This window comes from Octopus sinensis, linkage group LG3, assembly GCF_006345805.1.
Source record: "Octopus sinensis linkage group LG3, ASM634580v1, whole genome shotgun sequence".
NCBI lineage: Eukaryota > Metazoa > Mollusca > Cephalopoda > Octopoda > Octopodidae > Octopus > Octopus sinensis.
In genome coordinates, this window is record NC_042999.1 from 22019821 (window position 1) to 22032467 (window position 12647).

Consider the following 12647-nt stretch of genomic DNA (forward strand, 5'->3'; position numbering starts at 1 on the left):
AGGCAGGAGGGTATATCAGTCGAAACGTTGTGTTAACAACAAACAAGATGGGGACAAATATCCATCAAATGTAAATAAATAATATAGGCGTAGGGGTGGCTCTGTGGTAAGTAGCTTGCTTACGAACCACATGATCCTGGGTTCAGTCCCACTGCGTGGAACCTTGGGCAAGTGTCTTCTACTATAGCCTCGTGAGAATGAAAGCCCGTTGTATATGTGTGTGTGTGTCTGTATTTGTCCCCCAACATCACTTGACAACCGATGCTGGTGTGTTTATGTCCCCGTAACTTAGCGGTTCGGCAAAAGAGACCAATAGAATAAGTACTAGGCTTACGAAGAATAAGTCCTGGGGTCGATTTGCTCGACTAAAGGCGATGCTCCAGCATGGCCGCAGTCAAATGACTGAAACAAGTAAAAGAGTATAGTAGCAAGAAATGTTTTACCAATCTGACGAATCCCAGCAATTCTTAGAAACAGTCAGACATGGCTTTTTCCCCTTACGTTATTAAGAGATAGTATTTATGACTCGCTATGGAGTAGATTTAACGAGATAAATTCAAATGTATATATGCATGCATACCATATTTTCGTTATTGTCTAAGTCTGTGTGTAACTAAATGTGAGCAAACTTGTTTATGCAATTTGATGTGCGCATATAGATTGTGCACATGTGTGCATGTATGAGGATTGACTGATTGCGAATGGGTTTAGCATATGCGAGTGACTCTGCATAAGCGTGTGAGAATATACAAGTTAGTCTATATCCGAATACGTAATATAAGCGAATATATTAGTATGTTCATAAGTATATATGTGAATCTTCAGTCAAAGAGTAATTCTTTCAGGTGGAGAGGATTGTTCTCGAAATATTTCAAAATATTTCAAAACATGAACAAAGTTTCACAATATGTTGGTTCAGCCAAAGCTGTCCGATTAAGAAGTTCACTTTACACCCATTTGCTTTCAGCTTTAGTCCTACTGCGCAGCATCTTGGGTAGATGTCTTCTTCTATAACCTCGGGTCAATCACAGCTTTGTGAGTGAACTTGGTAGGTAGAGACTGTATGGAATCCTGTCACATATGTATTTGTGTGAGTGAGTGCGGGAATGAGTGAGTGCGTGAGTGAGTGAGTGCGTGCGTGCGTGAGTACGTGCGTGAGTGAGTGTTTCTATGCATCTATATGAGTGTTTTTTTCAATGTTTCCACGCTGTTTGACAACTGATCTTAGTTTAAGTCCTCGTGACTTAGTAGCTCGGGAATAAGATATTCAGCAGAATAAGCACAAGACTTGACCAAAAATACGAAATACGAACTAGGGGCGATTAAATCGACGATTGAACCAATTACAAATCTAAAAATATTCTTTTCTATTATAAGCACAATTTGGGGGAGGGGGATAGTCGATTACAGTGACCCCAGTACTAAACTGGTACTTAATTTATTGATCCCGAAAGGATGAAGGGCAATGTCGACCTCGGCGTAATTTGAACTCAGAACGTAAAGACAGATGAAATACTTATTTCTTCATTGCCCACAAGGGCTAAACACAGAGGGGACAAACAAGGACAGACAAACGGATTAAGTCAATTATATCGACCCACAGTGCGCAAGTGGTACTTAATTTATCGACCCCGAAAGGATGAAAGGCAAAGTCGACCTCGGCGGAATTTGAACTCAGAACGTAGTGGCAGACGAAATACCTATTTCTTTACTACCCACAAGTGGCTAAACACAGAGAGGACAAACAAAGACAGACAAACGGATTAAGTCGATTGTATCGACCCCAGTGAGTAACTGGTACTCATCTAATCGATCTCGAAAGGATGGATGACAAAGTCGACCTCGGCGGAACTTGAACTCAGAACGTAACAGTAGACGAAAAACCGCTAAGCATTTCGCCCGGCATGCTGACGTTTCTGGCTGCTCGCCGCCTTACAGCTCTAAAAATATAAAAAAAGGTAGATGTAAACTTATCGTAGATTTAAGAATCAATCTCAGATAATGCAGCACTTGGGTAAATCCTACAATAAACCGAATATAGTAATCACGAACGTTGTTCTGAGATTCGGGCAAGAAATAATTAACTGTCAAATAGCATATATCACCTGGTTGCAAATATAAACCGTAATAATTTTACAGGTCGAGTTATGGGTTAATATTGCAGACAATTGGGGGTTCTATAGAACTAGTGTGTAAATTGAAAAACTGGCAAAGTAAAATTCAATAACCAAAGCAATAAGCAACACAGATGTCAAACTTATGTTACTTTTAACATATATGGTTACCTATGTCTTTCGGTAGTTCAAGGTTGAAAGGAAACCTGTACATTCACACAGGAGGCTGTGAGAGTACACAGGTAAATTAATGATCTTATAGCATGTTTATGCAGAATAACAATGTCGTATTGGTGTATGCATACACATATACGTACACACACATGTGTATATAGTGACTGTACACATGTATGCATGCATACGCAGGTATATATGTACACACACACACATGTATACATATATGCACCTACATGTATATGTATATACCTAAATACATGTTTCTATGTGTGTGTATATATATATATACCTGCATGTGGAGGCGCAATGGCCCAGTGGTTAGGGCAGCGGACTCGCCGTCGTAGGATCGAGGTTTCGATTCACAGACCGGGCGTTGTGAGTGTTTATTGAGCGAAAACACCTAAAGCTCCACGAGGCTCCGGCAGGGGATGGTGCGGATCCCTGCTGTACTCTTTCGCCACAACTTTCTCTCATTCCTATTAGCCGGCTCTCATTCTTTCTTCTGGTGGCGTCATTTGAAGGCTAAAACAATGCGAAGCGCATTGTGACCATCGATGTGTAGCAACATCTGATAGCCTGGTCGGTCAATGTGATCACAGTGATATACCTGCATACACTCATACATACATACGTACATACATTAAATGTGCGCGTGTATACTCAGATACATACAAATGCATTTAATATGCGCATATGTGTAAGTCCAATTGTATCCATGCTAGTGGAAACCTCTTCGCGAGTTTTACTTGATAATCATATCCACCAGATTACATATTGCAGTCAGGTAATTAATTATTTTATCAACCACTATTTCACGAAACGCTAATTCAAACTCAGACAAACAGGCGCAAACAAAGATACATACTTATATACATATGCATTCGTTGTATTGAAACAAGTGAATGGAAGTATAAATCTGACTGAGTAAGCTAGACTTAGGCTTTCACGGTGGAGAAGTGAACGTTGCTTTACTCAGAGAGAGAGAGAGAGAGAGAGTATAAACTGAATTAAACAACAGCTCGGTTTTCTGTATGAAAGCTAAAAGTCATTATTAAGGAAATACGCTTACGAACGTTTCGATACATTGCCTACGATTAGCTCTTCACATAAGATTTTATTTTAGATCAACATAATAAAATATATATATATATATATATATATATAATATGTTCAATAAGAAATAATTATTTTCGAAATTTTTTCTCTTATGAGGTTTTCACGCTATCTACCTGACAATTTCTTGTTAAGTTTTCCTTATTAAGTAGTTGTCCTTAATTGCTATATATATATATATATATATATATATATAATATATATATATATATATATATATACACACATATACATATGCTCACACACTCACACATATACATACACACTTACAGATACGCGCATACACGCACATACATATATACACGCTTATACACACATACGCACACTTAGCATACATAGGCACACACACACATGCATACGCATACACACACATGCATATGCGCACGCATACGCATGCATACGCGCGCACACACACACACGCACATATACTTACGCATACATACGCGCACACACTTACGCATACATATACACACATATATGGGCGCAGGTAAATTCTTATACATTAAGAATGCATGGATGAATAGATATTTCGTAGATATTTCTAGAATGCCTATTTATTTATATTTATGCTTCTAACCGAAAGCAAGTGATGGTGTAGTGTATGTGCGAACGTGTATGTATGTGTATTAGCAGTATACGGTAACTAGTTCAATGATTGTGCGTTCGAATAGGCAGTAAGCGTTTCGATATGAATCTGAGCGGAACCCATTATCCTCCACAGCTCAATTCATTTCAAAGCTAAGATTAGATAGATATTCTGGGAACATAAACAAGAATTCCGTTGTTTCAATTATGGCGGTAACTGAAAACTGAATCATGCGCTAGAATATGCTAGAATGAAAACCTATTGTTAAACAATTAAATTTTCACACACAAACACATACATACATACATACATACATACATACATACATACATACATACATATTGTTTTATGCGTTTCATTTATTTGACTACGGCCATGCTGGAGCACCGCCTTTAGTTGAACAAATCGAACCTCAATGACTTACTCTTCGTAAGCATAGTACGTATTCTATCGGTCTATTTTGGCGAACCGCTAAGTTACGGGGACGAAACACACCAGCATCGGTTGTCAAGCGATGGTGGGGGGACAAACACAGACACACAAACATATACACACTCGCACACACATATATACGACAGGTTTCTTTCAGTTTCCGTCTAACAAATCCACTCACAAGGCTTTGGTCGGCCCGAGCTTATAGTAGAAGACACTTGCCCAAGGTGCCACACAGTGGGACAGAACTCGGAACCATGTGGCTGGTAACCAAGCTACTTACCACACAGATACTCCTGCGCCTCTCCCTCTCTGTGTATATATATATATATATATATATATATATATATATATACTCCTGCGCCTCTCCCTCTCTGTGTATATATATAAATATATATATATATAAGTTCAGCAAAAATTTTGATTCAAATGAAAATGGTACTTAATTTAGATGCACCAGAAAATTCTGTATGGTGTTATCCATTTAATAAAATGATGTAGTACGAAACGATCGTACCAAATTACCGGAGTCATTCTCGTTGCTTATTTTGATTATATATATATATATAGTTAATCCAAACATGAAAATAAAAAGAGAAAACACAACAACGAGGACGTGGAACAAGTACAGTGTTATTGGACGCTCGGGAAAGAAAGGAGGATTTAACGTTTCGAGCGGACCTCTTCGTCAGAAACATAGGAAAAGGAAAGGTCCAAGGAAGGGAAGACGGAGGGAAAAAAATCGCCAACGATACACACGTGATCACACACACACACGCACACACTGATTTGAATACATATATATGTATTCATGCTCCTACATACATACACACATACATACACATACATGCATGCATGCATACAAATACACACACGAGTGTGTCAGTGCTTGCGTGTATGTCCGCGCACGTGTGTGTGTATGCCCGTTTCATTTCGGTTTTTACTTAGACATTAAAGCACCATTTTAACAGAGCATCTTGACGTATATTTTGAAAATGATATATGCCCAGCAGCCCTTTAAAATCATGTAGCTATTACATTGTTTAAACACAGCTCAATACATGATATTGATATCCAGTCTGACTATCTTAAAATCAATATCAGCAACAGTGGCGGCTCGTGTATAGGAACTGCAGAATTGCAGCACCCCACATTTCCACTCGATATTATCGATAACATAACGAGTCCTTTTTTTTTTTATATTTTTCTTTATACTTGTACATTATATAATCCTTAAGCTTATTGTCAGCAGCCATCACCAAAAATGCAAAAATCCTTGTTTAGAACTATGCGCCTCACAGTTCAAGCGACGCGGTGTTTGGCTGTTGTGCGCATGCTCACATGTCCGAGATAGGAAGCTTCACACTAGAGAGAGAGAGTGTACTGCGTGAACGACAGTGCCGTTTGAAAGGCAGTGCTTGTTTGTTTTTTACTCCGCGTGTGTTGTGCTTTAAATACGTGTTTATATTCTTGAATGTGACAGTGTAGAATTAGATTACTAAACTGCTTCCAGCTTCAGCGTTGCTGTCAGGATTTGAAAAACAGGGCAACCCTGCCCCCCCCCTCACATTTTGGGACTTAGGGGATTCTTGAAAAACAAGGGGAAATTTGCAGCGGTTTTCAGTGAACAAATTAAACACACTACCCGGCAGTGGCTAAAACGCAAACCGATCAACTTTATGTATAAATTTTCTTTTTATATTTTACTTGTTTCGGTCATTTGACTGTGGCCATGCTGGAGCACCGCCTGTAGTCGACCAAATCGACCCCAGGTCCTATTGTTTGTAAGCGTAGTACTTATTCTATCGGTCTCTTTTTGCCGAATCGCTAAGTTACGGTGACAATAAACACACCAGCATCGGTTGTCAAGCGATGTTGGGAGGACAAACACAGACACACAAACATATATATATATATATATATATATTCGTTTTTCTTGCTTCAACTCAGAGCTGCGGCCATGCTGATGCACCACCGTTATATGTATGTATATATATATATATATATATATATATATAATATATATATATATAAACATACATACATGACGGGCTTCTTTCAGTTTCCATCTACCAAATCCACTCACAAGGCTTTGATCGATCCGTGACTATAGTAGAAGACACTTGCCCAAGGTGCCACGCAGTGGGACTGAACCCGGAACCATGTGGTTGGTAAGCAAGCTACTTACCACACAGCCACTCCTACGCCTTTTATACAATATTAAAACAACACCCCCAAAATTTTCCGAAGCCGCACCCCCACTAATTTTATCTACGAGCCACCACTGATCAGCAATGACATGAAAAAATACAGGAGATATAACAGGATAGAGTTCTGGCACCGTATGCTAACAAATATTTGAACGCTGGTTACAATAAGTGGAAAATGTCCCCCCAAAAAGGAAAAAGAAACAAACTGTGATGCTGATACACTGGATGACATGGGGGGGAAAGGGAAACGACATTGCTGAATCAGCAAAGTGAAAGGTTACTGTTTGATACGTTGTAGGATTTTCGAAATGTCAGATTAAAAATAGATTCAAGAGGGGCAATTGTTACATTTTCCTCCCCGTTTAAACTGATTTTGAAATTCAGAGTTACCTTTCTTTATCTCTGTTTACTCACACGCTAATTATATAATGTGTGTGTGTATGTGTGTGTGTGTGTGTGTGTTTGTGTGTTTGTGTGTGCGTATGTGTGTGCGTATGTGTGTGCGTATGTGTGTGAGTGTACGCGTTTATTAAAAACGAAAATATACGTACACCATAGGCGTAGGCATGGTTGTATGGCTAAGAAGCCCTCTTTTCAATCACCTGGTTTCCAGTTCTGTCTCACTGCGCGGCACATTGGGCACGTGTCTTCTCTTATAGCCCCGATCCAATTAACGTTTTGTGAATGGTTTGGCAGACGGAAACTGTGTGTAAGCCAGTCGTCTTTCACCCCTCCATCTCCCTGTAAGATAGTGGCTGTGTGGTAAGTAGCTTGCTTACGAACTACATGGGTCAGGGTTTAGTCCCACTGCGTGGCACCTTGGGCAAATGTCTTCTACTATAGCCTCGGTCCGACCAAAGCCTTGTGAGTGGATTTGGTAGACGGAAACTGAAAGAAGCTCGTCGTATATATGTATGTGTTTGTGTGTCTGTGTTTGTTCGACTAAAGGAGTTGCCCCAGCATGGCCACAGTCAAATGACTGAAACAAGTAAAAGAGAAAAAGAATATACCAGACAAATACTCAGCAGCATTTTATCGCTCTTTACTGAACTCCTGAGTTCAAATTCCACCGAGGTCGAATTTGCCATTCTACCTTTCGGGTTCGATAAAATAAGTACCAGCTATGCACTGGGGTTGATGTAATCGACTTACGTCTCCTCTGAAATTGCTGGCCTTGTGCCAAAATTTGAAACCAATATTTAGCGTAAGTGGTGGATAGTAAATCTGTAATTATATCCTGTTTGTTCTAGATTTATTTCCTGTTAGGGTCGATTATTAACCGTCAGCATTCCGAGACCGAGAAATAAGTGACATCATGTTAGTCAACTAATCACTCATTCTGAATGTTAGGCCTTTTTCCGAGTTGAGATATATATAAAGCTAGGGTACTACTTAACAAGAATGGTCCCGGTGCGCGCACTCGCGTACTCGCGCATCCGCGCTAGCTAGTCGTGAAAAGTCGATCCTACAACGACTACCTAGCAAAGTAAATAAAACACAAAATAAATAATTTTTTTACACAAAGTAAATATTTTTTTTAAACAAAGTAAATAAAACAGAAAAACACAAAGCAAGGATCGACTAGTCACGACTAGCTAGCGCGGGTGCGCGAGTACACGAGTGCGCGCACCGAGACCATTCTTCTTAAGTAGTACCTAAAGCTAGAAAGCCCACGTTCAGATCCCTGTGATATCCGAGTCAGTGAACGTAAATAAAAACGTAAAAAAGGCCACAGAAAAAAAATATAGTATTTCATTTAAATATGACAAAATAATTAAAATATTTGCTCATTAGTTTAAATTGCATGACTTGCATAAATTGAAACCATAATTTATGAAATGGAATGCCATGTATGTCAACAAAGATCTCGTTCTGTTCAAAATCTCTAATAGAAACAATGAAACCCAAAAACATTGCATCAATTGTTGATTTGACTTTTCCTGTGACAATCTCTCCGCCTGCCCTAACCCTGGATAATCCAAGGACTAAGTTCTGGGTTGGTAAAAATAACCGTTTCACATATTGGAATATGGCTTGAAATTATAGGAGAGGAGGCTAGCCGATTGCATCGACCTCAGTGCGCTACTAGCACATATTTTATCGACCTCGAAAAGATGAAAGGCAAAGCCGACCTGGGCGGAAATTGAACTCAGAACGTACAGACGGACGAAATGCTGCTCAGCTGTCAACTCTTGCTCGGCGTGTTAACAGTTCTGCCAGCTTGTCACCATAATAATTATTAAATTTTTTTGCCAGAAGGGCAGCTTGAGGGAGGTGAGGATAAGTCGATTACATCGACCCCGGTGTTCAACTGGTACTTATTTTATCGACCCCGAAAGGCTGAAAAGTAAAGTCGACCTCGGCGGAATTTGAACTCAGAAATTATCGACGACTTGTTGCCTTAATAATAATCTTTTCTACTCTAGGCACAAGGCCTGAAATTTTGTGGGTGGGAGCCAGTCGATTAGACCGACACCAGTACGCAACTGGTACTTAATTTATCAACCCCGAAAGGATGAAAAGCAAAGTCGACCTCGGCGGAATTTGAACTCAGAACGTAAAGACAGAGGAAATACCCATTTCTTTACTACCCACAAGGGGTTAAACACAGAGAGGACAAACAAGGACAGACAAACGGATTAAGTCCATTATATCAACCCCAGTGCGTAACTGGTACTTATTTAATCGACCCCGAAAGGACGAAAGGCAAAGTCGACCTCGGCGGAATTTGAACTCAGAACGTAACGGCAGACGAAATACGGCTATGCATTTCGCCCGGTGTGCTAACGTTTCTGCCAGCACGCCTCCTTATTTAATGCCCCATATTGCTACTCTACAAGCTTTGGGCCCCAGTTCAATGTGAGAGTATTTTATAAGCTAAAATGCCATCCTGGGGTACCGCCTTAAAGAATGTAGTTCCATAAATCGACCGCAGTACTTATTTTGTTTTTCACCTGGTACGTGTTATATAGGTGTCTTTTGGACGAAGTGCTTAGTTGCGAGTGCCACGTAGTAGGACTGAACCCGAGACCAAATGGTTGGACAACAAAGACATTTTTTTATTAATTCTTTTCATTCTGTTTCCTCTGCTTCCTTCACCATTCAGTAAGTATGTATGCGTGCGTGTTAACGAATCATATCAGATATTTACATAAAACGAGAACAACAAATCCCCTTCCCACATGCTTTCATTTACCAGCACAGAACAAACGAAGTGATGACGCAGCAAAATTCAAGAGGAATAACTCCTGTTGGTAAAGTTAGGAAAATACCTTCAGTTACGTAAAAAAAAAAGAAATAGTTATTTTTAAATATCAGTATCTAAATAGCAATTATAAACATTTGCAACATTCGGTTAAGCAGCAATAGTTATCTAGTTATCTCAGGCTTGTTTTCTGCATACAAAATACGAATAGGATAGAGTCACGTGAGTTCAGGATCTTCGATCTGTATATTGAAACAATTACATGTTGATCGAAGTGTTTCAATTCGCTGTATTTACTTATGTTAGAGAGTAACGACCCCGATACAAGGAACAGCTGAATAAGATGGTTTCTTGTTTATATAAGTAAAGGCACGTGGTCTAGTGGTTAAGATGCTGTACTCACGTCCGCAAGATCGCGGTTTCCATACCAGTACTGGGCAGTACGTTGTATTCTCACGTTGCTACAGGCCACTAAGCTATAAATGAAGAACCCTGTGTCGGACTGGGGCTCCATTCAATGGGAACATTATGATCTCGGTCACTAAATGCATTGGAAACCGGGGTATATGGCCCTGCAAGTCCTTAGACTGGCGACAGTAAAGTAAAATTTATAAAATCGCCAGTTCAAACCTGAGAGAGCAAAACGCTGATCAACAGCGTTCCAGACTGACTGTCACGTACAAATGAGTAACTGTGTGTGTGTGTGTGTGTAGGCGCAGGTGTGTTAATAAGCTTGCTTCCCAACTACATAGTTCTGGGTTCAGTCCTACTGAGTGGCACCTTGGGTAAGTGTCTTCTAGTATAGCCTAGGGCTGCCGAAGGCCTTCTGAGTGGATTTGGTCGTCGGAAACTGAAAGAAACCCATCGTCTGTATCATATGTGTGTGTGTGTGTGTGTGTAAGTATGTGCCTGTCCCCACCACCCGTCACCGCTTGACAATCGGTGTTGGTGCATTTACGTCCCCGTGACGTAATGACTCGGCCTAAGAGTCTGATAGAACAAGTACCAGGCTTTAAAAACAGAAGTACTGGGGTCGATTCGCTCGAATAAAAAAAAAACCCAAACCTTCAAGGCCCAGTCAAATGACTGAAACTAATAAAAGAATATATACATGTATGTATATATCCATTTTTAACTTTTATCGTGCACCAACATGAAGGATTTTAGCCGAACAAATCGACCCTTGGGCGTTTTGTTTTTTTTTAACTTAATACTTATTCTACAGGTCCCCCTTTGTTTGACCGAACTGCTAAGTTACGGGGTTGTAAACACACCAACACCGGCTGACATGCGGTAGGAGGAACACACACACACACACACATATATATATATATATATATATATATATATATACGACGGGCTTCTTTCAGTTTCCGTCTACCAATTCCACTCACAAGGCTTTGGTCGAACCGAGTCTATAGGTTCAAGATGTAGAAGTTACTGAACCGACTTGCAATACATAACAATTACAACTCGGATTTTATCGGTTCCACGAAGAATCAAGGACAAATGTTTCTACAGAGAAACAGAGACCTCGACAAACGAATTTGAATAACACAGGCATTTATTTTATCCAACATTGCACCCGTCCTTCGCACCTTGTGGCAAATAAATGAAATCATTATTAAACGAATAGATGCAAACATATGCCCGTATGTATAATATAAGTAAGAATGCATATGCATGTTTATATACATACAGGAGTGGCTGTGTGGTAAGTAGCTTGCTAACCAACCACATGGTTCCGGGTTCAGTCCCACTGCGTGGCATCTTGGGCGAGTGTCTTCTGCTATAGTCCCGGGCCGACCAATGCCTTGTGAGTGGATTTGGTAGACGGAAACTGAAAGAAGCCTGTCGTATATATGTATATATATATGTATGTGTGTGTCTGTGTTTGTCCCCCTAGCATTGCTTAACAACCGATGCTGGTGTGTTTACGTCCCCGTCACTTAGCGGTTCGGCAAAAGAGACCGACGATAGAATAAGTACTGGGCTTACAAAAAGAATAAGTCCCGGGGTCGATTTGCTCGACTAAAGGCGGTGCTCCAGCATGGCCGCAGTCAAATGACTGAAACAAGTAAGTAAAAGAGTAAAAGAGAAAGAGTATACATATATAATAATAATAATAATAATAATATGCGGTAAAGACAAAACGAAGATAATGTAAGGAGACGGAATACCTGATGAAAATAAAATTAAAATTCCTTATTCAGTGTTACGCACAAATCCAGTAAACTTTGTTGGTATAAAATATATGTATATATAATATGTATATATAATATGGTATATTCACGCACTCACACACACGGTGTAATGAGCACCACAGAACCACGTAAGGTGGTTTTTTCAGCGTCGTAAGTTCTTTGACCCACTCTGTCTGTCTGTCTCTCTCTCTCTCTTTCTATTTCTCCTCGTCCACTAAAAGTTGATTAGCTTGTGTGACAAAGGTCACGTGGGTAGCGCAGAGTGGTGGTACTGGAAGGTAGGAGCGTATGTGTATGTATGTGTGCTTTGGTGTGTGTGTGTGTGTATTTTAGTGACGGTAGAATGGGTAAGGGACTATATGTGCGTAAGAGAGGGAAGACAGAGAGAGTGAGAGAACATAGGAAAGTGTGTGAGAGGGATAGAGGGAGGAGGGACAATTATGTAAATTTGCAGTATACGATAGTAAACTTACAATGTGTATTAGCAATGTGTGTGTGTGAACGTGTGTGTGTATGTGTATGCATAAACACACATATGTGTATGTGTATGTATATATATATATACATATATATATATACATATAGGGAGTAACAAATTACTCATAA

The 12647-nt window shown here is 39.9% G+C and overlaps 1 protein-coding gene across 1 annotated transcript in view; it reads right to left on the reverse strand.

Moving 5' to 3' along the window:
- LOC115209413 overlaps window positions 1–12324 on the reverse strand; it is a 56822-nt gene extending 44498 nt beyond the window's left edge. The window contains exon 1 of the mRNA XM_029777822.2: window positions 12018–12324. The gene's annotated coding sequence lies outside the window, so the exon portion shown is untranslated. The remainder of the gene's footprint in view (window positions 1–12017) is intronic.
- Window positions 12325–12647: the final 323 nt, after the last annotated feature.